We start from the raw sequence: 26,931 nt of genomic DNA on the forward strand, positions 1-26,931 counted from the left end.
CACTGGATGATCTAGAAAGATTGTGCAAAGAAGAATGGTCAAAGATCCCTCTCTCTGTGTTCTCCAATCTTGTGAAATGTTATAGGAGGAGATTAAGTGCTGTCTTGTTGGCAAAAGGGGGTTGTACAAAGTATTAACATCAGGGGTGCCAATAATTGTGGGACACATGATTTCAAGTGTTTGCTTGTTTTCTAAATGTGTGATTTTTATTAACCACCAAATGTATTTAAATGAAAGGTTGGATTTTTCTCTTTTTTTGCATTTGGGTTCTATGTTGTTTAAAAAAAAAGGAGAATTTTTATAAGTCCACGACCACATCTTAAACAGGGGTGCCAATAATTGTGGAGGGCACTGTATTTTTGACACACTGCATTTGACCTAGCCTGGCTCTGCCTTCCTACGTACTTCCGCTCAATTTTCATTTTGCTTCTGTACTAGGTCTGGGATTTCGGTTTTTGGAAACAACGTTTTTGTAGGTCCAATCAGCGAACAGAGGGAGTGGCTGAGAACGATGACGTTGATGTCGTGCGCTAGTTTGAGTTGTAGTTCAGTAATGGCGGCGGAGAAAGCAAAGCTATTTTCGGTCCGTTGTGGTAGGGCTGGGCGATATATTTTTTTTAAATCGATTTATCGAAGTAATGACTTCCCTCAATTAACTTATCTTAACATTAATTCATTTTCAATAATATTGATAATGTCGATAGAGAATAATTAGGAACAGCAGTCCATTTAATTACTGTAATGCAGCAGGAAGTTGCGGAGAAATGGTAGCCTACGCTCACTAAAATATACTGAGCACCTCAAGTGGAGTAGCTAATGTTAACCGCGGAAAATGAGTCTTATTGCCGAAAACAGTGCCAGAAATAGCCATGGCGAGGGAGCAACTTCCAATGAAGAAATAATTGATAAAAAGGGTTTGTCTTCTTCAGTTATTTGGAAGTGGTTTGGCTTTTTGAAATCCGACAAAGAGCAGAGCAATGTTCAGTGCAAATTGTGTAGTAAACAAACAGGTGGCTACCAAGTCTGGTAATACGACAAGCCTTTTTACCACCTGAAGCAAAATCACTCGTTGGAACTTGCAGAAAGTGTGAGTTTGCGCCAAGGTATTGATAAAAAGGTTTTAAGGTTTTAAAAAGCTTAACCCTTGTGTTATCTTCGGGTCATTCTGACCCATCAGTCATTGTGACCCACCGTCGTATTGTGACAACTTTACCGCATACAAAAACAAAGTGAAGCATTTTCTTTTAACCGTCGGGCTGTCTCAGACCCCCCAAATTGCGAAGGTTAAAGGGGCGATTGATTGCAAAACCGATTTTACCTTGTCATAGTTGAATAACGACAGTTCGGTGGGTAAAATGAACACACAGTGAATATCAAAGTCCATTGACACCTCTTTCCTATGCAAATCTCAAAATGAAAAAATGTGGCTGTAAAACGCTAGCTTTTCAACAAAGCCACCGGAGTGACGTAGGACCGGGGACCGCCCTTTTTGGCTCTGGTCTGCATCTTTGTCACGCCCCAAAATTTACATCCAGACCAGCCCACTCACTGGTGTTCCTGCCCAGTCCGAGGTAGCGTAGATCTCCGATGCTAGTTTAGCTGCGCGCTGCTCTGTGTAGGCTACTTCTAAGCAATTACAAAGAATACGTTTTGAAGTATAACAAGGATATTGAAGAAAATGGACCACGGTCGTAAATGCTGTGTTCCAGGCTGTAAAGGGAAGGCTAATACTCATAGTCTTCCCAAGGAGCCAAACATTCGACAGGCATGGCTGCTGTTTGTCTATGAGAAGATCCCGGCTTAGTTCGACCCACAATTATTAATTTGCTCTGAACATTTCACCCAAGACAGTTTTGACAACCTTGGACAATTTCAAGCAGGATTTGCTAAGAAGTTGACCTGAAAAGATGTGCTGTTCCGACTGTACGCTCATCGCAACCGCAAGCTGTAAGTAGGCCATCTTAGATCCAAGATGGCGCCGATGATGGCTGCCTCGGTCGTTAGGTGCGCTCTTTTTTGTCTTGTTTTGTCTGTTAATAAAAACCGCTCAGTCAGGTGGCTGAGCGGTGAGGGAATCGGGCTAGTAATCCGAAGGTTGCCAGTTCGATTCCCGGTCATGCCGACTGATGTTGTGTCCTTGGACAAGGCACTTCACCCTACTTGCCTCGGGGGAATGTCCCTGTACTTACTGTAAGTCGCTCTGGATAAGAGCGTCTGCTAAATGACTAAATGTAAATGTAATTCAGTGTTCTGCCAAGATTTCCGGGGTTCTCTAACAAGAGAAGTACTTCTAAACATCAGGACTACAACTCCTGTAGATTTATTTCCCACTTTTCTGCTTCCAGCGGCAGAATTAGTGGGAATTATAGTCAAAGCCACCCTCGGCTTTGTCCTAGCAGCGAAGCGTCGTAGGAGAGGCAAACGAGCCGGTGCTCTGGTGCGACTCCGTCGGCGTGGGGCACGCACAGCGTTACCGGGGATATTTCTCTCCAACGTGCGTTCACTGAGCAACAAACTGGATGAACTTCAGCTACTGGTGTGGAAAAACAGAGACTTTCATTCATCTTCCGTTTTGTGCTTTACGGAGACATGGCTGAGTGAACTGATCCCAGACTCTGCGCTACAGCTAGCAGGTTTCAAACTGCTGAGAGCAGATCGTGACCCTGTGCTCTCTGGCAAAACGAAATTCTGATTCTGCAGCACTGATCTCCTGATCTAGAATCATTTTTTATTAACTGTAGATCTTTTTACTCGCCACGAGAGTTTGCATCATTCATTCTGGTTGGCGTCTACATGCCTCCGCAGGCTAGCGTCAACAAGGCTCAACGTGTGCTCGCCAGCCAGATACTGAGTGTGGAGCATGAAAATCCGGATTCCGTGGTTATTGTGCTAGGCGACTTTAACAAAGGCAATCTCACTCAAGAACTCCCAAAATATAGACAATTCATCAAATGCCCTACCAGAGAAGGAAACACCTTGGATCACTGCTACTCTACAATCAGCAAAGCATACCATGCGGTCCCCCGAGCAGCACTGGGTCACTCTGACCACGCCATGGTCCACCTGATTCCTGCATACAGGCAGAAGCTAAAACACTGTAAGCCTGCTGTGAGGACATCAAAACAGTGGACCAGTGAAGCTATGGAGGATCTGCGGGCGTGCACGGACTGTACTGACTGGGACATGTTCACGACTGCTACCAATAGTCTGGATGAGCTAACAGAGGCTGTGCCATCATACATCAGCTTCTGTGAGGACTGCTGTATACCAACACGCACCAGGGTAGGCTACAACAACGACAAACCCTGGTTTACAGCTAAACTCAGAAGGTTGAGGTCAGAGAAAGAGGCCGCGTTTAGGAGTGGGGACAAAGACAGTATCAAGGAGTCGAAGAACAGGTTTAGCAAGGCGGTGAGGGAGGCTAAACGACTGTACTCGGAGAGACTAAAACACCAGTTCTCTGCAAACGACTCTGCTTCTGTCTGGAGAGGGCTCAGGCAAATTACCAACTACAAGCCCAGAGCCCCCCACTCCACTAACGACTCCTGCCTGGCCAACGACCTGAATGAGTTCTACTGCAGATTTGAAAGACAATTGGACAGTCTTGAACTACCCCTTCCCACCCAGGAGGCCTCCCACCTCCCCCCCTCTACAGTGACGACTCTCTCCATTCAGGAGGGTGAAGTTAACAGACTTTTCAAGAGGCAGAACCCCCGCAAAGCAGCTGGGCCGGACTCTGTCTCTCCAGCCACCCTCAAGCACTGCGCTGACCAGCTGTCTCCGGTGTTTACCTACATCTTTAACACCTCCCTTGAGACATGCCATGTGCCAGCCTGTCTCAAGTCCTCCACCATCATCCCTGTGCCCAAAAAGCCAAGGCCAACAGGACATAATGACTACAGACCCGTCGCCCTGACCTCTGTGGTAATGAAGTCTTTCGAGCGCCTGGTGCTGGCACACCTTAAATCCATCACTGACCCTCTACTGGACCCCCTGCAGTTTGCCTACAGAGACAACAGGTCTGTGGACGATGCAGTTAACATGGCCCTCCACTTCACCCTACAGCACCTGGACTCCCCAGCATCCTATGCCAGGAACCTGTTTGTGGACTTCAGCTCTGCCTTCATCATCCCCGCCCTGCTTCAGGACAAGCTCTCCCAGCTGAACATGCCTGATTCCACCTGCAGGTGGATCACAGACTTCCTGTCTGACAGGAAGCAGTGCGTTAAGCTGGGAACACAAGTCTCTGACTCCCGGTCCATCAGCACCGGATCACCTCAGGGCTGCGTCCTTTCTCCTCTGCTCTTCTCCCTGTACACCAACAGTTGCACCTCCAGTCATCCGTCTGTCAAACTCCTGAAGTTTGCGGACGACACCACCCTTATTGGGCTCATCTCTGGTGGAGACGAGTCTGATTATAGGTGGGAAGCGGCCAACCTGGTGACCTGGTGCAGCCAGAACAATTTAGAGCTCAATGCTCTTAAGACAGTGGAGATGGTTGTGGACTTCAGGAGGAACACAGCCCCACTCACCCCCATCACCCTGTGTGACTCCCCAGTCAACACTGTGGAGTCCTTCCGCTTCCTGGGCACTATCCTCTCCCAGGACCTCAAGTGGGAACTGAACATCAGCTCCCTCATCAAGAACGCACAACAGAGGATGTACTTCCTTCAGCAGCTGAAGAAGTTCAACCTGCCAAAGACAATGATGGTGCACTTCTACTCAGCCATCATTGAGTCCATCCTCACCTCCTCCATCACCGTCTGGTACGCTGCTGCCACTGCCAAGGACAAGAGCAGACTGCAGCGTATCATCCGCACTGCTGAGAAGGTGATTGGCTGCAATCTGCCTACCCTCGAGGACCTGCACACCTCGAGGACCCTGAGGCGAGCGAGGAAGATGGTGGCCGACTCCTCCCACCCTGGACACTCCCCGTTTCAGTCACTCCCCTCCGGCAGAAGGCTGCGGTCCATCAGGACCAATACCTCACGCCACAAAAACAGTTTTTTCCCTTCCGCTGTTGGCCTCTTCAACAAGGCCAAGGGACCACACTGACTAATGACTTCCTGCTTACTTAAAACACACTGCTTTTTGCACTGCATTACAAAATTGTATCTTGTACATTTGTATTTTTTGTAATATTTGTAATTTACGGCAACTTATATTTTATTTTATTGTATATTTAATTCTATTCTAATCCCACTTAGTACTGCTAGTTTATGTACCCTTAGTATAGATAGTCCACATATTTAAATTTTAGGTCCCTATATGTTTATTGTATGCACCTTCCTGCCAAAGCAAATTCCTGTCTGTGTCTGTGCAAACTTTCATGGCGAATAAATCCCATTCTGATTCTGGCTACAGTATGATTTTGTCGCTACTGTAACAGTTATTAGCAATGCTAACGTCTCCTGTATCTAGCATAGGTAGAATGCTAAATAGATTTCTAAACACATCAACATACTTTACTTAGCAAATTGGGACAAATCATTTTCTGACAATAGCTTGAATAGTATGTAATGTGGGTATTGAGACACATCCTACATTTTTCAGGTATACTTTATAGTATGGTTGGGTATTGGGACGCATCGATGGTAACTCGTGCCCCTCTTTTTCTATTTTGCATTTGAGATGTTTTTGGTGTTTGTTTTTTGCTGTCCAAATGTTGATTTCTCTGATCATTTATTTTGAGGTCTATTCTTACATAACGATTACGACAGTTTTAGTCAACCTAGAGACAAAATGGAAGGTGAAACGTTTTTGCCTTGCCTGTCTGAGAGCATGAATTTTCACTGTAAATTCACACAACACCTTACCCACGCTGCACCATCACAGGCACGCCACCTCTTGTCCCGTGTTTGGTAGTGAGAAAGTTGTCAACCCTAATGTGATACGTTTTAGTTGAGTGCGCATCTGTCCGGAACGTTAACATAAATCGTGTTATCGTCGTATTATACACAACAGAACCAACATTTTACAATGTAGCTAGCACTGAGTCACAACAGCTAGCTAATTAGTTGTCCTTTGCTTCGACAGTGTTCAACAGTCTAGTTGCTAGCATGTTGTTAGCCAGCTACGTACTGTAGCTATATTTACTATTTCGCAAATGCCCCGTCAGTGTGAGGGCAAGGATCAGTACGGTAGCAACCAAAACAAAATAATGCGGCAACGACTATATTTTTGTCAACAAGCTACATGTTCATACTCTGTATTATCATCACTAACGTTAAGCATTCCACTCACATGGCTCACAGGTTGTGAATCAAAATAAACAACATCGTGCCCGCATGAAGGGGACCTCAACTTTCACAAAATTCATCTTACCGTTCACTTAGCTGTAGTCTTAATTTCAAGGCCAATTAACGTTATTATTCCCAATAGTGTCTATAGTTCAGAAGCAGACGACATAGCAGTATATTCAATGTGCTTATTAGTAAGGGGAAATAACTACGACATTTCCAGCACTGCTACAGTAGCTAGCTAGCTAAATAATAATACGTTCCTTCTTTGGTCAGCTGACAATCAGCTTTCGTTTTTTCAACTAGATCTGTGGAGTGTGACAACTTCCTTTTCACGTTGCAGACGTTCTTCTTCGGCGATGGTGTGAATGTATGGAACTTGTGTTTACAAAAAAAAAGTAGTGTTTGGTCGTGTTAACCTAATAGGTCTATGCTATGGTGTCACCACATATCATCTTTAAGCGTTAACCTTACAAAGATTATGGAACGCCAACTGTGCCAAAACGTCTGAATTGTCGTTCGTGTACAGACGTGACATTTTATGGAACGCCGATTGTGCCAAAACGTCTGAATTCTCGTTCGTGTACAGACGTTACATTTTAACGTGTACAGACGTCAATTTTTGATGTCTGTACTATGTTGGTTGGTACCAACATAGCCACCCCCCATTTTGACCTAGTGTCTGCGCTAGGCTGTACGTAGTTCTACTGTGATCATGTGGGCTCTTACGTAGCTATCATTTAGTATTTGGGACAGTCCATTTGTGTGGGGAAGAAAAATTGTGCGGTTTATCATGTATCACACTTCAGTCCAGTAGCTAGGTGGCGATGATGCACCTATACCTTGTTTGCTAACCGCCATTAAAAGAACCAAAGAAGAAGACGAACACGTTGTGTGTGATTTCGAATTCTGGTGGAGGCAAATAGCAGAAAATGAAACCACAAACTTTCAGAACTTTTGAAGCATGTACCGACATTTGTCTTCAGATGACCAGGATTCTATACAGACTGTTCTAACCAGGTAAGCTATCAATTAGCAACGTTAAGCCAAGTTACTTGTTTTGTATAGTTGTTTGGCTAGTCCTGTTCTCCTGGGCTCCTGACTTCTCATCAACTTCTCATAAACTAGACCTTATAAGACTTTGAATATTGCGTTACTGAATAGTCAATCACAGTTATGTTACTGAAGCCAGCAATCTTAAACAGTTGTTTAACAAGTTTTGTTGTAGTTAGCCTACCACTTGTCATCACACTTGTAGTGCTAACTCTTTAATAATGAGCGAGCTCAAATTAACATTTACATTACATTTACATTTACATTTAGTCATTTAGCAGACGCTCTTATCCAGAGCGACTTACAGTAAGTACAGGGACATTCCCCCGAGGCAAGTAGGGTGAAGTGCCTTGCCCAAGGACACAACGTCAGTTGGCTTGACCGGGAATCGAACTGGCAACCTTCGGATTACTAGCCCGATTCCCTCACCGCTCAGCCACCTGACTCCTGAAATTAACGCCGTTAAACTAGACCTTATAAGGCTTTGAATATTGCGTTACTGAATGCGGTTATGTTACTGAAGCCAGCATCTCAGAGTTGTTTAACAAGCTTTGTTGTAGTTAGCCTACCACTAATATATTTTGTCATGCTAACAGGTTGGAGATCATGGCGACGAGCGTTCGCTGGAGCAGAGGGCGACTGCTTCAATCTGAAGTGGTTGATGAAATGCTTTTGCTCAGCGAGTTAATTCGGGAAGCCAACGATCAGCAACAACAACGTGGTAATGTACTCGTCATATTTAAACATGATCTGAAGAAGCAAGATTTAAAACACAATGCCTCTAACATTTTTCTCTTGAACTGCAGTTGCTCCTGGTTTCACCGTACCTCGAATGGGAGGACAGACTGAAGGAAGGCCGGTTTACCAAATCGCCCAAGAGCAGTTGCAGATGTTGTTGTCCTAACTTCTCTGCTAAACAGATTGCGGAGATCTTGGGTGTCTCAAGAAGAACAGTGAACCGACGGTTAAGGTATGTGTCAATTGAAGGACTAGTTCAGGAGAGATCTAAATAATGTCACCCCTTTCTCACTGAGTCATACACAATTTTGTTTTTCTTTACAAAGCACATGAAACACTGCAGAATTACCCGTTCTATACATTTCATAAATAAATTGATATACTGTGATAGCTAGAACTCTTTCATATCCCATATCTTTGGAGAAAAAACTGTCACCCGCATGTACCACATAGCTGCCTTGTCATTGTTCCTTAAACACATTGTTTTGTTCAGAGTTACTATTAGGGATGAATGTAACAAATTTATCTAAGTTGTAATATGTATACATTGTCTTCCATAGACAGTACATACAATTTCTCTTTTAGAGGTCGCTACACAGACCAGATGATGCACTTGATCTGAAGGTGCTGCTATTCGGAGTATGTCCCACAGGCTTTGGAGGAGAACATATCGAGTGGCAGGGTCAAATTCGCTGTGGCATCTTGATGGCAACCACAAGCTCATAAAGTAAGTGGCTTGTTTTACTGTGATTCGTTAATTTGCCCTAACTGTGTCCCTAGCAAATGACAAGCTGATTTTATGAGTTTTTAATTTAAAATAAGATTTTCAGCTTCACATGAATGCAATAGAGGTTAGGACTTTTCTTTCTGTTAAACGCCCAACATGTTGCACAGAAATGTATACAATCATTTTAGTTGCATTCATATTTTTTTTGTTATTTATAAAATAAGATGTGCAAGTGAAATCTTTTATTTTCCCTTCCTTCATCTCTTAGGTGGAGTATTGTAATCCATGGAGGAATCGATGGGTTCAGCCGAATGGTCGTTTTCCTGAAGGCTTCTAACAACAACAGAAGTGACATTGTAATGGACCTGTTTTCGGAAGCAGTCGCCCAGTTTGGTGTCCCATCCAGAGTCAGATGTGACTATGGAGGGGAAAACAACGCCATTTGTCTCTTCATGGATGTCTTCCGAGGATCAACCCGAGGGAGCACTCATAATCAACGCATTGAAAGACTGTGGGGCGATGTCTGGAGAGGCGTGACAAAAAAAACGCAAGGTCCTACGTAGTGTGGTCAGGTCTGTTGAGTTTATCATCGACAGGAAGTTTCCAGCCCTACAGGACACCTACCACACACGATGCCTCAGGAAAGCTGGCAGGATTCTAAAAGACTGCTACCACCCATCTTTCAGTCTCTACCCCGCTGCCTTCTGAACAACAGTTTCTAACCAAGGGCCAGCAGGCTTCTGAATGAACATTTACATGGACATTTCTCACTAGCCACCTTACATTGATGCATTTCTCACTAGTCACTTTACACACTGTCACTTTCAGCTACTGGTTGCACTATCAGCAATATTACACTAACTGTACCCCACTTGTCTTAGGTTAGTATAGGTCTAAGGTTAGTATAGGTCATTATCTGTATTAGAGGTCTAATATATTGTATACTGTTGTGTATATTTAGGAGGTTTATAATTTGTTATTATCATTTTTCTTTTGGCTTATCATAGATGTAATCTAAGTACTTAATATGTTATGCCAGGTTGCTTTGCATTGTCTTGTCCCAAAAATGTCAGTGCCCAGTCTGACGTGTTCTGTACTGGCTCCCTATCCAAGCCAGAGCTGACTTCAAAGTTCTACTACTAACATACAAATCTCTGCATGGATTGGCACCACTGTACCTCTCCGGTCTCCTTGCACCCTATTGCCCCGCAAGGACACTTAGATCTCAAGATGCCGGCTATCTGGTGGTTCCCAAAGTTAAGAAAAAAACAGCTGGAGGTAGGGCGTTCTCATATAGAGCACCTCTTCTCTGGAACAAATTACCCGTCTCAATTAAGGAGTCTGATACTGTTTCGACATTTAAAATTAGGTTAAAAACGTTATTGTTTAGTCAATTCTACGACTGTTAAAGGTAAGTATGTTACTAGTTGGAGGCAATGGGGGACGGGTTGCTTCCATCCTTATTCTATAAGTATAACTTATTTTAGAGTTCTCTTCCCCTGGAACAGATTTCATGTTCCAAATGGGGGGGCTGTCGCTGTCTTGGTGTGTGGGGTTGCATCAAATTCCCCTTTTTTGCTCTGTTAAATTGCTGCACCAGTCCACACTTGACCGGTGGGGATCTCATTCTATTATGACTGTAACTGTTATCTGCTCCTGGCATCCTCTAATAATCCCTGCTCTCCTCTCTCTGTCCCCCCCCACACACATCCCTTGTGGTGTGGGGGGTTTGAGTTGTCAGCACCTGCCTGGTCGTCGGTCAGCCAACGCTGGACCTGGTCGCGAGTCTCCCGGTCCTGTCCTACATCTATAAAGTTGAACAATGGATTTTGGTGTTTTAAAAACCCACCGACACTGTATGACTATGTTTAGCCTGTGTTCTGCTCCTCTCTCTCACCAACCGTCTCTGGAGGAGGGGATCCCTCTCTGAATTGCTCCTCCCAAGGTTTCTTCCATTTTTCTCCTGTTGAGAGTTTTTTGGGAGTTTTTCCTTGTCTTCCTTGAGGGTTTAGGTTGGTTGAGGGGCAGTTCTATGGGCATATGTGAAGCCCTCTGTGACATGCTTGCGTGTAAAAAGGGCTATACAAATAAATTTGATTTGATTCTGTGTACCTGACAAAAAGACTTGAAACAGATGTCTACCACTCCTTGTTTACATATCTATATAGAAAATGAAGGAATCATTATTGCCAACAACGAAAGGCATCTTTGGGCTCTTCACTTCGTTTACCTGCCTCGTATAAAACGTGACCTGAGGACTGCCAGATACATGTCACCATATCAAATTTTTGTGCAAGGTTGTCTTGACACAACAGTTGTAACATCAGACTGGTATACAAGGTATATTTGGAGCAGCCAGTTCCAGGGGGTGGCCGACCAGGGGGCGGCTGCACTTGCCTTTGACTGGCTACAAAGAGTTGTGGTTCCCCTAAACCAATTTCAACCAAGTGACGAACAGTTGGAACACCTCAGGCAACACACATCGTTTGGGTGGAGATAGACAGTTTGGAAACTGATCAGGGGCCTGTACTACGAATCAAGATTTGCCATTAGCGAGGTAACTTCAGGTTCAACCCAGGGTTTTCTGTACTACGACGGTGGATCACTTGTTACCGGGGTAGGTCGCCATGGTAACACATGCTGAACGGCTAACCTGGTCGGGAGCAGGTTAAGTTGGAGATCAGAGATCAACCGATATAAAAGCCCCGCCCACTAACTCATTCTTGAGGATAATGCCGTCAACGTTCATAGAAGATCCTGTGGAGCTTGGTGTGCGGATAGTGAGAGGTGCGCTCAGAAGAGTAAGAACATTTAGAGACCGACAAAACCCTTTCGCATTCCCTCATGAGTATCTTTATGAAAGATATAGATTCTCAGCAGAGGGAATTACGTATCTTTGCCAGCTTCTTGAGCCGTATGTTGCCAATGCGACACATCGAAGCCGTGCGCTCACAGTCCCACTATATATAGCGTTTCGTTATTTCGCTACCTACTTTTATAGTGTGGGTGTTGCGGAGAACCTGAGCAAGAACACGGTCTGCCGCGCAATTTGCAAAGGATTTTCTTCAATGGCTGTTGCCACCATATTCTGATTAATGGAGTGATGAAAAAGAGATCCAAAGTGCCCTTTGTAAAAACTTGGACTCTAATATCTTGACAAAATGAAACAAGGATTTTCATTCTGTCTTCATGCAATGTTCTGATTTCCGTTCTGGAAATGTATGCAAATGATATCATATTTTACAACTTAATGCATCATTTGCTCATTTAAACATACATTTACTAGTAATGAAACCAATATTTGACCTAATATTAGTTATCAGCTGGGGAGGTTTCATGTTGATGTTATCCCTGGGGTGTCTCCCCTTAACCCATTCTGTTGTCCTTGGGTTGCTTTGAGCCTTTTTCTAATCATTTCCACATCAGAAATGTGTTTCTTTCAACCAAAACATTTCAAACCAAAAAGAACAATGTGTATGGTACCATACAATGCTCTTCACAAGTTAAATAAATGATAATTTCACTACTTTCATTGAATTTGGATGTTTCATTCACTTTTATAGCATTTTTCAAAAAGAATAATTAGGACATTGAAAGAAAGAAATGAATGAAACAAAAGACTCAAAATGCACAACAAAAAAAGCCACAAAAAGGTATAAAAAGACCAAAATGTAGAACAAAGTTTAACAAATACATCCTTATGTGTTCTCCCTTCCCTAGGAACACAGAAACGCCAGCCTTGTTTTTTTATTATTAAAAGCCTCTTATACTCTATATCGAGCTCCAGGGTTCTTTTATACAGGGCCCTCACATTGTCTGCTCCAACCTGAAACAAAGAACATTGTCCCTTTGCAAGGCACACTTGGAGAAAGTTGAAGGTGTCCATTTGACTACTGTGTTTCAAGGTTCATTGCTTATAATTTGTGTCTTTGTCTTGGCCTTGAAGTGGAGGCATATAGGCTCAGGGGGAGGAAGACGTTCCTTTAACACCGCAATTTAATCAATTGAGTCATATTTGAAATGAGCACTGTAAGGACTTGTGTCTCATGTTCAGACCACCACCATTAGCAAGTCATTACAGACACTTCAATCACAGCCACACGTTCACACACTCTCACCATCTGTGTTGCAAGTGGTAAATAAAACTCAAAAGTGTACCCCCAAAATGCTCTCTGAGCAGGCAGTCACAGTTTCCTGATCATCTAGGACTTGAGAAAGTAAATGGCATATTTGATCAATATTCAGCAACCACATATGGCATACATACTGGCGTATGACTATTAGTTTCACTGTTACCTCTGTATGGCACAGTGGGACAACAATGGGTGGTGGCAGCAACACCACTTTATTTCCTGTCACTGCAGAGAACAGTAATACATTTCACTCCTACAATATTCATAAATAATTGTTGAATGAACATGGTCACATAGACCACATAGATAGTCACATACTTGAAACATACATATGCTTGGGTTTCCGAGCTGCTGCCACCAGGGTCTGAAGAAATGCCCCCTTCCACTCCTTCCATCATGGGGTGACCCTGATAGCTGGAGAGGGCCAGCTCCTCAGCAGGAGTGAAGTCCTGTGGTGGAGGGCCCCCCCCATTTTTCATGCCTTATTTTTCTTCCTGTTGGCTGCAAGCAATTTCATTGTTTTATAGGCCCTTTGTAGCTATACCAATATCCTACAAAAGGGACTGACTCAGGCAATTCAGCCTTGTACTTGTTAGCCTTAAAATATGTGCAAGTAGGTATTGCCTACTGCTACTTACCGTTTTGAATTATGGTTATATATTTATTTTTTATTTGCTCCCACGATCGTTTGCCACTGCCAGGGTTGCAACTAAAATAATACAGCAACAAAAGTTTAACGTTATGGAATGCACACGTGTAATTATGGTCACATCTTGTGCCTGCGGCACAAGATATCAATAAGTCATGTAGCTTACGCATTTACAGCGTCTGCTATTTTCTGCCAGCTTGGCAGCAGCGACTTTGTTGATTTTTGTCTGTATTATATGTCTGTATTCCTGATATGTTTGTATTACAATATTTCACGCAGGAGGAGTAGACAAAGTTTGGAAGATTATTTTCGGCTCCTCCTGCGTGAAATGTGCGGCTCTTGTTTTGTCCATGTTTGCGATTGGACATACGGTGCAAACACTGCCCCTTTATGTGAACGCGCACGTCTCTAGATTGGAAAGATCTGGGTTGAGTTAGAGAGTTGATAACCGCCGTCGTGATACCACTTATCGTGATTGCGATTGTTACGCTTCGTGTAGCCGGGTAACTGAAAGTGATCCAGAGCATGTTGATCTTGATTCGTAGTACAGGCCCCAGGTCCTCAATGTCCTGTCTTAAATACAGTGCACACACATAATTTAACTGTTGTAATCACATTGTCAATAGGCCTTGGAATGAGTAAGCGGTCTAAATCACGTCAATGTAATAAAGATGAGCAGACCAAATACAATTTTGTGTGTTTAATGTTATTGCATTATGTAACTGAAAATAGGATACATGTAGGACGAACAATATTCAGCCCTCCCAAGGGATCATCAGATCACATACATAACAAATTCTAAGATGAGTATCACGCCTTTGAAATCCATATATTTAAACAGAATAAAACACGTGTTCATGTAAAATAAAATTAATTTATGACTACATTTAGCCCTCCCCAAACTGATCCGCAGAACCTATTCTAACCTATTCCAAGCTACACCTTTTTAAGTTGTCATAAGTCTGGCCCACAGGTAAGTATAGCACCAGCGCGCACGTTTGCCTTTGGGAACCTGGCCAGTCCATGTTCTGGGTAGAGAAAGGCGAGCTCTGGCTGTACCGGAAATATGTACATGTTATAATCATAATAATAATAACTAGAGAGGGTACAATTTCTGGGGAAATTGTAGGGTGTGCTCGCTTGCAGGTGGGTCCATCCTCTTAAGTTTTTCCCATCTAGTGATATTTTCAAGCATTTAGCCTACTCAAGAACCCCCTTTGAAACAAGCTACTGTAACAACGTTGTCACCGGCAGTATTTCAGATGGAATCGCGATTCAAACAGTACCGTCTGCTAACTGAAAATATGCCCCTAAAAACGTAAACAAGTTTGACATGGGGAAATGGCTAATTCAAAAGAAGTTTGCTACGAGCAAGCTAGCTGCTGTTGCTAGCCAAACATCACTGAGGGGATTGTTTGAAAGCGCCAGAAATGAGAATGTTTTTTTTTACATAAAGTTTAGGCTGTGGCATTGAAGACAGCGACGCACCACACAAGCTTGAGTTTAAATACATTATTTAATGTGACGTTACTTACTGTACATGCAAGTCTTGATTTGCTTAAATGTACATGTGCTGCTAGTACACCACAGCACGATACTCGCTGTGCAACTGCACATCAATCTATGCGTCGTTGCTAATGTGTGCTGACGTAGCTAGCACTGAGTACCCTTCGTTGACTAAAGGCACTTTTTGCCACAAAAACCTTGTAACCTCCTAAACCGTGCAACGGAACGTAAATAAAAATACAAGCAACGCAATCGAGACCAAGACGAACATTTTGACACAGGTGTTGTCTATGTAGTCCAAATATTGACTGATCCTTAGGGGGGCGAAAATAAACAATAACTAGAGAGGGTACAATTTCTGTGGAAATTGTAGGGTGTGCTTGCTTGCGTCGGTTGCAGGTAGGTCCGTCCCCTTAAGTTTTTCTCTTGTAGTGACATTTTTCAAGCATTTAGCCTACTCATATTGCGTAATTCATTAAGAACCCCCTTTGAAACAAGCTACTGTAACAACGTTGTCACCGGCAGTATTTCAGATGGAATCGCGATTCAAACAGTACCATCTGCTAACTGAAAATATGCCCCTAAAAACGTAAATAAGCTTGACATCTATTTAGGGAGAATTGGCTAATTCAAAAGAGGTTTGCTACGAGCAAGCTAGTTGCGGTGGCTAGCCAAACTGCACTGAGTGAGGGGATTGTTTTAAAGCGCCGGAAATGAGAATGTTTCTTTTGACATAAAGTTTAGGCTGTGGCACTGAAGCCAGCGACACACCACACAAGCTTGAGTTTAAATACATTATTTAATGTTACATTACTTACTGTACATGCAAGTCTTGATTTGCTTAAATGTACATGTATGATGCTGCTAGTACACCACGGCACGATACTCGCTGTGCAACATCACATCTATGCACGTTGTATCCATGCGTCGTTGCTAACGTGTGTTGACGTTGTGACGTAGGCTAGCACTGATACCCTTTGTTGACACAAGGCACTTTTTGGCACAAAAACTTAAGTTCAGTCTAAATCGTGCAATGGAACGTAAATCCCAATAGAAGCTACGCAATCGTGACCAAGACGAACATTTTGACACCGACGTTGTCTATGTAGTCCAAATATTGACTGATTCTTAGGGGGGCGAAAATAAACAATAAAAATACTGCGAGACTGCGAGATGATGCCCGTGCATCACTTTCAGGTAAGCCCATGTTTAATCATTGTTAAATACGGGAAATGTGCTGCTAATTTAATGGTTAGCCTATGCATAATCCTCAAACTAGCTGACGTTATTGTTAATGTTAGCACACTCATATATGTTTTAACTTAGGTGCAAGCTAAATTGAGATGTTACTGTTAAACATTATCTATGCATTTTACAAGTAACTGATGCCAGCTAGCTGTTACTTTACATTCTATGATGCTTTTATATCCAATTTATCAAATAGTTTTTAAATGAGTAATAAAGGTGGAGAGCTCCTTGGCTAAACCAGGCTAAGAAACACAAGGTACGAAGGCCCCAAAAATTCGTTAATTTTAATTTTTTAAATCGTAACTAGCATCACATCAAACACAGGGGGGGGGGGGGGGGGGGGGCTTGAGCCTTGTTGCCCAGGGCACAGAAAATTGTTAATCCAGCCCTTGACGAAGGCATAAAACTACAGAAAAGAGAGGAACAATGCAAAAAGAGAAATAATTCAGAAGAATTTGAGAATTTAGTAGAAAGTCATTTGCTCAGGTTTCAAAAGGACTGAAATGTATTTTAGAGAGGACCTGGAGCTAACTGATTAAAATGCTGCTACAAAAAAAGTTGAACTATTGTGGGTAGTAAATAAGATCATGCTACATCTAACCAGCGGATCATCTTGCAAGTGTGTCAAAGTGGTATTTTTACAGACTGTATTAACACCGTAGGCGTGAATAATGCATGCATCGTGATTGTCGTCCATCTGTAGCCGAAGCTAAGCTAGAGAGAGGATGCAATGGGAGACTTTCTACAGTAAGCCATATCTACTGCTTCAAATTGAAAACGGAGATCATCTTTTGATTAAAGACAAGTTCCTTAACCTATGTTGTCAATATCGCCAATAAAAAGTAAATACTCTTCAGTTACGAAGCATTTGTTTGTAGCTAGGTAACGAATATTATGTCTGGAAAAACGTAGCTAGCTATGTGACCTGGTTTCGCCGTATGATGACAGTCGTAGTGTCACTAGAATGGCCATAACAAAAGATCATATTTCAAATCTGTCTGCTGTTCTACATTGGCCACACAATTATATATATATATATTAGTGGTGGGCAGTTATCGGCATTAACGCGCTGCGACTCTTAACGGCGATAAAAAAAATATCGCCGTTAATCTATTCTCAAAGTTCGGTTGGGAGCTGGGTCTATACTACGCAAGCTATGATGACTTTCACCTTGATATTTTAGCGCGGATGTATACCTAGCCGAATTGCACTGTAGGGGGCAAGAACGAGTCTTCGAACCTGTGTGTATGCCTTGTGTATGAAATTATCACATCAAACGTGACGTGCTAACATGGATGCAGCTATGAATCCGCCTGGTTTGCTTCAGGGAAAATTTATTTTTAAGAAGCTTCCCAATGGAAACCTCGACAAGACTAAGGTTGTTTGCACCTTGTGCTATGCGGAATTAGTTTACTGTAGGAGTTTTTCCAGTCTCAAATACCACCGAAACGCAAAGCATCCCTTAGATAATGCGGAAGATGCCGGGCCAAGCACTGATGTAGCGCAGGGGAAGAGTCGTCGTCAAACTACAATGTTTGAGTGCAACCGAGGCAAGCCCGTCAGCACAGCTCTATCAGCCAAGCTAACTAATCTAATAAACAGTTAATAAACACAAGTACATTTTATTGAACATAATTTATTTTCATCACCAATTATCATAGTAGAACAGCTTTCTTAAGCAGTTTGTGATGCATTTTGGAAACAGGAGATGAGCTCCTGGTCTAATGCGCCACCTGGCTTGAGAAACCCGTTCTCAAAGACTTACTTTTAGTCATTATTTGGGTAGCACACATATTCTGAATGCCTTCGGCGGAATTCAAATGAGCCATTTTAATCTAGATTAATCTAGATTAACGCCAAGATTACAGTGAGATTAATCTAGATTAAAAAAATGAATCTATGCCCACCTCTAATATATATATATATATATATATATATATATATATATAATTCTAACATGGCCTGACCGGTGAGGGAATCGGGCTAGTAATCCGAAGGTTGCCAGTTCGATTCCCGGTCATGCAAACTGACGTTGTGTCCTTGGGCAAGGCACTTCACCCTACTTGCCTCGGGGGAATGTCCCTGTACTTACTGTAAGTCGCTCTGGATAAGAGCGTCTGCTAAATGACTAAATTTAATGTAAATGTATCTTGTATCGAAAGTGCTCGAAAATTAGCTTGTCTAATGTATGGTGGACTGAGAACATATTTGTTAGTCAAAGCAGAGCGAGCGGATGTCGTGGGAGAATTCCTACTGTGTTAGATTTACTGCTTCAAATTGAAAACGGAGAAGATATTTAGAGTAAAGACAATTTACTTAACATCTGTGTTCAATATCGTCAATTAAAAGTAAAAACTTTCTAGTTACGAAGCGTTTGTTCGTAGGATTAACGCCAGCTGCAGCAAACCCCAGCCCCGGTTTGGCTGTTCGTGACGGTCAGCTATGACAGTCTTGAGCCTCGATTTTTGCAGATTTCTGTGAAACTTGCTAAAATAAAAACGATCTAGCTAGATTATGTACACTTTAAGCTCAATGTACATACCTTGTTTGGCCAATTTGGTCGATTGTGTAAAATAAATCGAAACGTTTTTAGTTATCAAGAGCGATCGCGCTAGCTCGATTATAAGAGAGAATAACAGAAATGTAGCTAGAATCCACACCTCAAACAAGTTAACCTAGACGCAAAACTGTACGTCCAATACAAAAAATTATGATATTTTCCGTGACCCAAGACCCAAGACCAGAGATATCCTTTATATGTCTGTGCGGTCAGAAATACAACTCTACCGGCAGTTTCGAAATCGTCTTCCTTCTTGCTTTCTCTGACGGATTTTACCCACCTCTCCATTGAAGTTAGTGAGAGAATTTGAAAGGCTGCTCTCGCTTCAAGGCTCATAGCTGAACATCTGTAAATGGGAGCTCTTTAGTAGTTACATTGGCTGAAAGAGGATAATCTTTCCTACATTTTAAGGTATAACTTGTTTCTGTAAGTTAAACTATATGAAAGTTAGAGGAATTTGTTTGACAATTTAGTTGAATATCAGAACAAGAGCAAGCAGCAGTGTGCCACTCTGCTTGCTGCTCATTCATAAAAATCAAGAAGGAGCAAACATTTTAATGTATTTCAAACTGTCATAATTCAAAATTGGCTGAATATTTGAAAAGCTGAATCATTTGGGAATAGCTGAATGTCTTGTGAACATTTTAAAGGTTGAATGGTGTCTCTAGCTGAAAGTATGCTGAAGTAGTTTGAAAGAGGAGGAAGCTTTTTAATGATTTGAAAGGATTTACCATTACTTTTAATGGGAGAATAATTTGCACAAAAACCTTAATGTCTTAAAAAGTATAAAAGTGAGAAATACCAAAAGTCATAGCCAACATCTCCTGATGGAGCTGAACGTTTTGATACAAAAATTGTAGGAATCGGTGAAAGTATGCAGGACTAGTTAAAGGCCAAAAAACCTATGGAAGAACTAAGAAGTTGGAACTAGAAAGGCATTTCCTGCTGAAAATGCTTTGGAATGCTGAAAGATGAAATTATTTTTCTTAAATTGCAGAAAATACAGAAATGGGAAAATACCCGCAAGCTGAAATGAATGTCAAAAATGTGTGAGTCACACAAAAGAGGCAGTGTGAAAACAGTTTCTCTTCCGTTTTAAGATCAGGTTTTAATGGGCGGAGCCAAAAAATGCCCTATCTACTCATTTCGCCCTATCTACGTCAGATCACTGAATGGCTCTTCCTGCTGTACTGTTATTGTAGCCTACATCAGCTAGCTAGCTAGCTTCAGGATGTCTCCCACCACCCGCAACTGCATCTTCCCTGGATGCAAAAACTTCAGCTGCGCTGCAACACTATTTAATTTCCCTATTGATGAGGAAAGGAAAAATAGGTGGATTGATTTTGTGAAGAGCCACGCTGATGGAAAGCTTCGGATAAACTCCAACAGCCGCCTCTGCCAGGGGCGTCTTAATAGCACTTGAGGCCCCTGGGCTATGGACTTCATTTTTCATTTTTTGAGGCCCCCCACACGCTAATCGCACAATCGCACAAGTTGCTTGAATTGTTATTTACATTCCGTTGCACGGTTTAGGCTGAAATTCAGTTTTTGTGGCAAAAAGTGCCTTGTGTCAACGAAGGGAACTCAGTGCTAGCCTACGTCACAACGTTAGCACACGTTAGCAACAACGCATGGATACAATGTGCATTGCTGTTGCACAGCAAGTATCGTATCGTGCCGTGGTGTAATAGGAGCATTATACATTTAAGCAATTCAAGACTTGCATATACAGTAAGTAATGTCACAATAAATTATGTATATAAACTCAAGCTTGTGTGGTGCGTCCCTGTATTCAATTCCACAGCCTAAACTTTATGTCAAAAGAAACGTTTAATTTCTGGCGCATTCAAACAATCCCCTCAGTGAAGTTTGGCTAGCAACAGCAGCTAGGCTAGCTTGCTCGTAGCATAATTCAGCTTCTCCACGCAGGGCTCTAGACTGAGACTAAAAAGTCGCGTTTGAGGACATATTTTCAGTTAGCAGATGGTACCGTTTGAATCGCGATTCCATCTGAAAAATACTGCCGGTGACAACGTTGTTAGAATAGCTTGTCTCAAAGGGAGTTCAGCTTGTTTCATATTAAATGGACCCATCTGCAACCGACGCAAGCAAGCACACCCTACAAATTGTACCCTCTTTAGTTTTTGTTACATTTTGTTTAGATAAGGGGGAGGGGGGGGCTCCCCTCCCTCCACATACACCACCAGATGCCACTGTAGAGCAGAGTAATGACACCGCGAATACGGACGTTTATCATCATTATTATTATTATTATTATAATAAGAAGTTGAATAAAGATTCAAAGAACCATACTTGGAATGCTGAAGCAGCATTCCAACAACTAGAAAGTGCATTTCCTGCTGAAAATGCGTTGGAATGCTGAAAGATGAATTATTTGTTTTTAAATTGCCGAAAATAGGCTACAGAATTAGAAAATACCCGCAAGCTGAAATGAATTTCAAAAATGTGTGAGTCACACAAAAGAGGCAGTGTGGAAGCTAAACTGCATCATCTAACAAAGCTAAGTGCTTAAATACAATGCGGGAGAATAAGTTTGAACGTTGTGAAGCAATCGAAGAAATAGTAGAATTTCAAGAGGCAGTGTGGAAGCTGAACTGCATCATCTAACAAAGCTAAGATCTTAAATAGCCTACAATGCGGGAGAAGCTGAAAGCTGAACTGTTAAACTGTAGAAGTAGTATATTCGTTTTAGTAGCTGAAATTATAGTGCTCTTAGTCTTTTAATGAGACGAGTTGACTGAATAGCTCTGTCTTGTGACTCCACTAATCAGCTAATACAAATCACCTGTGTGAGAGACTGAGTGGTGTGTGTCTGTCGTTGCCACGGTGATGGTGCAGCTATGATTGCTAACGCGCTGAGGGCAGAGAATAACAGAAAACAAGTTAACTTAGACGCAAAACTATACGTCCAATCCAAAAAATACGGATATTTTCCGAGACCCAAGACTGCCGAAACCAGAGATGTCCTTTATATTTCTGTGCGGTCAGAAATACGACTACCGGCAGTTTCAAAATTTTGTTCTTTTTGCTTTCTCTGACGATTTTGTCACCAGATTTGCATTGGTCTCTATGGGGCGAGAGTTGGACTTTGTCTCGCTTTCGTGGGGCTCTGAACAAATGTGTACGTCTGTTGGATTCAACAGACAACTGTCTACGACCAGCACAAAATTAGCTATCTATTGATCCAAAAATGAAGCACGAAAATTGTGGCAATGCTGGCAAACTATATATATTTTTTCAACGACATCCGAAGCTGCCCTCCACTCTAAGCGTTTCAGTCTGCACTCTAGGGTTTCACGTAAACACCCATGTAAATCTCAGAAACGGCTCGAAAAAGTCATGAAACATCAGTGATATTGAAAAAAGTTTAATAGATATCCAAGAGCTGAATTATTAAAAAATAGTTTAGGGTTTTGTCAACATTTTAAAGTTTAAATGGTGGCTCTAGCTGAAATATTGAGGAAGAAGAAGGATTTGGAAGTTGAAGAAGTTTAAAGAAGTTTGAGAGGATTTAAAAGAAAACTCCATTGGAAACCCATGTTAAAAATATTATGAATATTGATTTATATTAATTCAAGCATAAGAGGTACAAAGCTGAAAAGTCATAGCAGGAATGGCCTGAAACTGCTGAATCTTTTGATAGCTGAACGGTTTTAATAGCTGAAGATTTGAAGGCGCTGAAACGTGCCACGGAAGAAATAGAATAAGAAGAATAAGAAGTTGAATAAAGATTCAAAGAACAATACTTGGAATGCTGGAGCAGCATTCCAACAATAAAGAGAAACAGGAAAACAATAGTGAGAATGCTGTTAAGCATTTTGAGAATTCTTAACAGCATTCTCACAAATATATATGTGAGAGAACAATGGTTGTGCTCGCCGAAGGCGTGAGCACACCCAATTAAGCATCTATAGTGCGTAGGCTAATTAATTCCTAGTCAAGTCAATATATTTTGCTGTGTTTTGTGGTGTGTTCGGCCTCCAACAGTAAAAAAAAGAAGCAGAGAACTGATGTTTAAATATACAGTGTATTATGTACACTGCATAATATACTAACCCCCTTGGGTTAGAATATTAAAGTAGGCCTACATAATCTAAATTGGCCAACTTTAGACATTTCATAAACAACGTGTTGAACTTTATGCATAAATATATGTGACTCTGTAGCCTACACATAAGCCTACAATTTGTTTTTCTAGTCAACAAGACAAGCATTTCATGGCAAACTATTCAGTGTCATTCATTTTACGAAAATGATGCACCTCGACTGGGGAACAGGGATGAATGCAACCATAGCCTATAATGACTCCAAGCGCAGAGCATGCAAGCCAAAGTTGCTGCTCAGGCAATGCAACATAGCGGCATAGAGATTAAATCTGATCACATTTGTTACATACTGTATTTGTTCTTACAGCTGATATGGCCCAGTTTCCCAGACATGGATTAAGCCTAGGCATTTTTCTCTTACTTTTGGACTAGGACTACAGGTTTAATCCATGTCTGGGAAACTGGGCCATTAATAATGTGCGCTCCTTGCTCAGGTTTAATTAATGGCACTCTGTTCCTTGCTCCAATAATTTACAACTCCGTTCAAACATGCTCTGACTAGTGCTGGGTACACACCACAAGATAATCGGGCTGATTTTGGGCCGATTTCCCCCTTCCGACAATCCTAGGTAATGTCCCGACAATCCTAGTTTATGTCCCGATTATCTACAGATTATTTTATCAGATTTTCCCTTGATGTGAGGTGTGTTAAGAGTGGCCGAATTTGCTCGGAAGAACGTCGGAGCCGCTCCGAAATCATGATGTGTGAGGGGAACCCCGAGGACAAACACCACACACTATAGGATCAAAAAGGTTCAATTTAGGATTTTCTTGTCCTCATGTTTGTGGTCTCTCACATTTTAAAAATCTTAAAAGATTAAAAAAATATTTTTGTGTGTATCCAGCATAACACAGGTCTCTATCCTCTATAGACCTGTCCTGCATGTTTGAGATGTTTCCCTGCTCCAACACACCTGATTCAAATGAATGGGTCATTATCCATCTCTGCAGAAGCCTGCTTATAACCATTCATTTGAATCAGGTGTGTTGGAGCAGGGAAACATCTCAAACATGCAGGACAGGGGTGCCCTGAGGACCAGGGTTGGGAACCACTACTACTGATAGGTTCCCATCCCTATCCTGGGGGAAAAAACCAGACCCTGTACATTTTCATTTACTCTCAATTACATTAAAAGTATTTTGTACATTCCCTGTGTTGGATATTACTTGTATATTGCCATGGGTATTACGTGTTTTATTTCTTGAATAAGGCTACTCTGTGTACTGTCCAGCTGTCTTCAACCCTGTGTATTCCCAACCTGTTTTATTGTAATGTTATTTTGCTTGCTGTTGCGCCACAATTTATCCTTGGGTATACCCATCACATTGACCAGAGGCTCTGCCCTTACTATTTGTGCACTCACACTGCCATCAGGTGGGCATTTTAACAAACTTAAAATGTATACCTTTTTCGAAATTTGAATATGATATAGTATACAAACTTAATTATTTTTTCAGTAGCTTACAAAATAGCCTACAGTTATTGATAATGTCACTGCCAATTTATATTAGCCTATTTCTTAACCTTAATTCAATCAAGATTGGTTGAGTGTGGACAGGTTTTCTCTCTTGCAATGATCGTTATCTGGTTTCCCCTCAGAAACAAATGAAGTGGCAGCACCCAATTTTAAACATGTACAGACGTTAAAAACGGCCGTGTACAGACGTTAAAAACGGCCTTGTACAGACATCAAAAATTGACGTCTGTACACATTAAAATGTCTGTACACGAACGACAATTCAGACGTTTTGGCACAGTTGGCGTTCCATAAAAGATTGCCACGTTAACACGTCAGGTAGAATTTCTACATCTTAAAGGCAGGGTAGGAAATTTATTTTAAAGCATTTTTTGTTGCTGAAATTATCTTCATGTAACGGATGTGTGTTTAGGGCATGAACAGGCACAACTCAATGGGTTTTGTCATTTATTCGCTCCTGCAAAAGACAATGGAACAACAAATTGCCTTTTTCTTCTCTTCTTTGCACCACAGCTTCCCTCAGCATTACAAAATTAGTGTGCGCCTTACACATTCTTAAAATACATACAAAGTACATTACATAATGTGTTGAATGCACACTACTAGCCAGAGCTATAACATTTAGCAAATATATACATTTTAACACGAAAAACTATATCCAGAAGGGATAACAGTGCCACCTAGAGGGCCAATTAGAAAAGTGTGCATAGGTGAGCGATTACAGAGATATCTAGAGTTATATACAACAAACAAAGGATAGCGCATGTACCTGCAAAAGACAATGGAACAACAAATGGCCTTTTTCTTCTCTTCTTTGCACCACAGCTTCCTACACACGCAAATAAAATATATTTATACTAAAGTCTGTGGAGAACTAACGTTAGCCACATGTCACAGCTCGCTAGCATAATACATTTGGCGGCTAACAAGTTACAAATATTCATGGTCAGAACAAAGCAACTAGATAACAAATAATCAGAGAGTGATATGCATTAAAAATTATAACAAAACAGATCAGTTTCGGACTAAATTAGGACATTTGTGCAGCAACACTTTTTCACACAGCTTACCCTCAGCATTACAAAATTAGTGAGGGATACGGAGTCCTACGGAAGCTTAAAAGGCAGAAGAGACTGAGTGCAGTTCGGAACACTTGCGCGTTAAAGAAATGATGAAAAATAATAGTAAATGCAATCATTCCATGAAATAAAATTCACAAATACAAATTGGAATGAAAAATTAACAAAGTGCATTTTAAACTCTGTTACATTCACATCTTGCAGCAATAAAGCAATCAAATTACAACTGCAGACAGCAAATTATCTAACGTCACTATGGCTGCCTTTGGGAAATGCAGTGGCACAGCTATGCTACTTGTTATGCAATAAAAAAAAAACTTGTCTTGATCCGGGGAATCCAACGGTACTTTATTTTTTTAAATTGGACATTACGTAAAGTTACGTATGTAAACACACATCCAACTTTTACCCGTTGGTGGCGCTAGAGTGCTTCTACAGGAGACATGAAACCTGGTGAAAAGGATGAGGATGACCATACAGTTCTTGGGGTTGCCATCTCTCTACTAATGCCAGGAATCTCTGTGTGCGTGTGTCTGTGTTTAGTTTCCTACAATTATCTGGAGAACTGGGCACTCTGCGAATATGCACTCTATGAATAAATTCATATTTTGCAGGTGTCCTTTTTATAATCCAACAGAGTGCAGATTGACGTTCGGATCAACATTTCCAAAAACAATCCCCATCTTTCATGTGGCTCCCCAGCATCATGGGAACTCATCCCAGCCCCTTTTCTCTGATTGGTCCCAGCCCCTTCACTCTGATTGGTCCTCTGGTCATCCCTTTCCCCCTCACTGTGACCAAGAGGCAACCTCCGGGGATGAAAAATGAAGCCAATTCACAAGGTGTGTTCGACTTCATGCAGCGCCAGCGGCGCCGACAGCCGGCTGTCTTGAATCTGAGAATGCCATTGGCTGCTTCAAGTCAGCCGGGCTGCAGGAGGCTGCAGACGACGCCGGCGCTGCATGAAGTCGAACGCACCTATTGTTTTCCCGTGACGTCACGTTACAAGGGACATGGCCCTTTGGAGGGCAAAAAAGACTTTCCGCTGCCCGCCAACCATAAGAAAGTCATACATTTACTTTGAGTCTGTTGCTTTTGTGTTGCCAAAATACTGGATAGTTGTTGTGCAATCGGATGCACTAATCTTGTATTTTTTGCCATAAAACACACCTGTAATCGGTTAGACATAGTTTGTTGTGTATCGAGGCGACCAACAGCAGTGGTCGTAGTGAGTTAAAGTTAGCTAGTTAGCTAAATAGTTGGGTTGTTGTGTTAGATGCCACTGCAACACTTGCAGTTTGTGTCCATATATTTCCTTTTCTTTAGCTGAGAGATGATCCAAAGAAACGTGGGAAGGTACATTTGCCTTTTTGCTTTTGCTGCGTCAATGGTGT

General features: G+C 41.9%; 1 protein-coding gene and 1 long non-coding RNA gene across 4 annotated transcripts in view; one reads left to right on the top strand and one right to left on the bottom strand.

Annotated features, from left to right (window-relative positions):
* The window catches only part of tpra1 (transmembrane protein, adipocyte asscociated 1), a 32,400-nt gene extending 25,840 nt beyond the window's left edge, over positions 1-6,560 (bottom strand). Inside the window, exon 1 of one of the 2 annotated variants that reach the window (XM_067239240.1) lies at positions 6,325-6,560. The gene's annotated coding sequence lies outside the window, so the exon portion shown is untranslated. The remainder of the gene's footprint in view (positions 1-6,324) is intronic. The other variant, XM_067239157.1, reaches the window with a different exon arrangement.
* Positions 6,561-7,156: 596 nt separating this feature from the next.
* Positions 7,157-9,875, top strand: LOC136950010 (uncharacterized). Of its 2 annotated transcripts, none has more exons than XR_010877464.1 (5): positions 7,157-7,259; positions 7,889-8,013; positions 8,099-8,262; positions 8,591-8,757; positions 9,026-9,875. It is a non-coding gene; the product is annotated as an uncharacterized lncRNA (long non-coding RNA). The 2 variants fall into 2 exon arrangements; XR_010877465.1 differs by having other exon boundaries at positions 8,616-8,757.
* Positions 9,876-26,931: the final 17,056 nt, after the last annotated feature.

This window comes from Osmerus mordax, chromosome 1 (genome assembly GCF_038355195.1).
Source record: "Osmerus mordax isolate fOsmMor3 chromosome 1, fOsmMor3.pri, whole genome shotgun sequence".
Taxonomy (NCBI): domain Eukaryota; kingdom Metazoa; phylum Chordata; class Actinopteri; order Osmeriformes; family Osmeridae; genus Osmerus; species Osmerus mordax.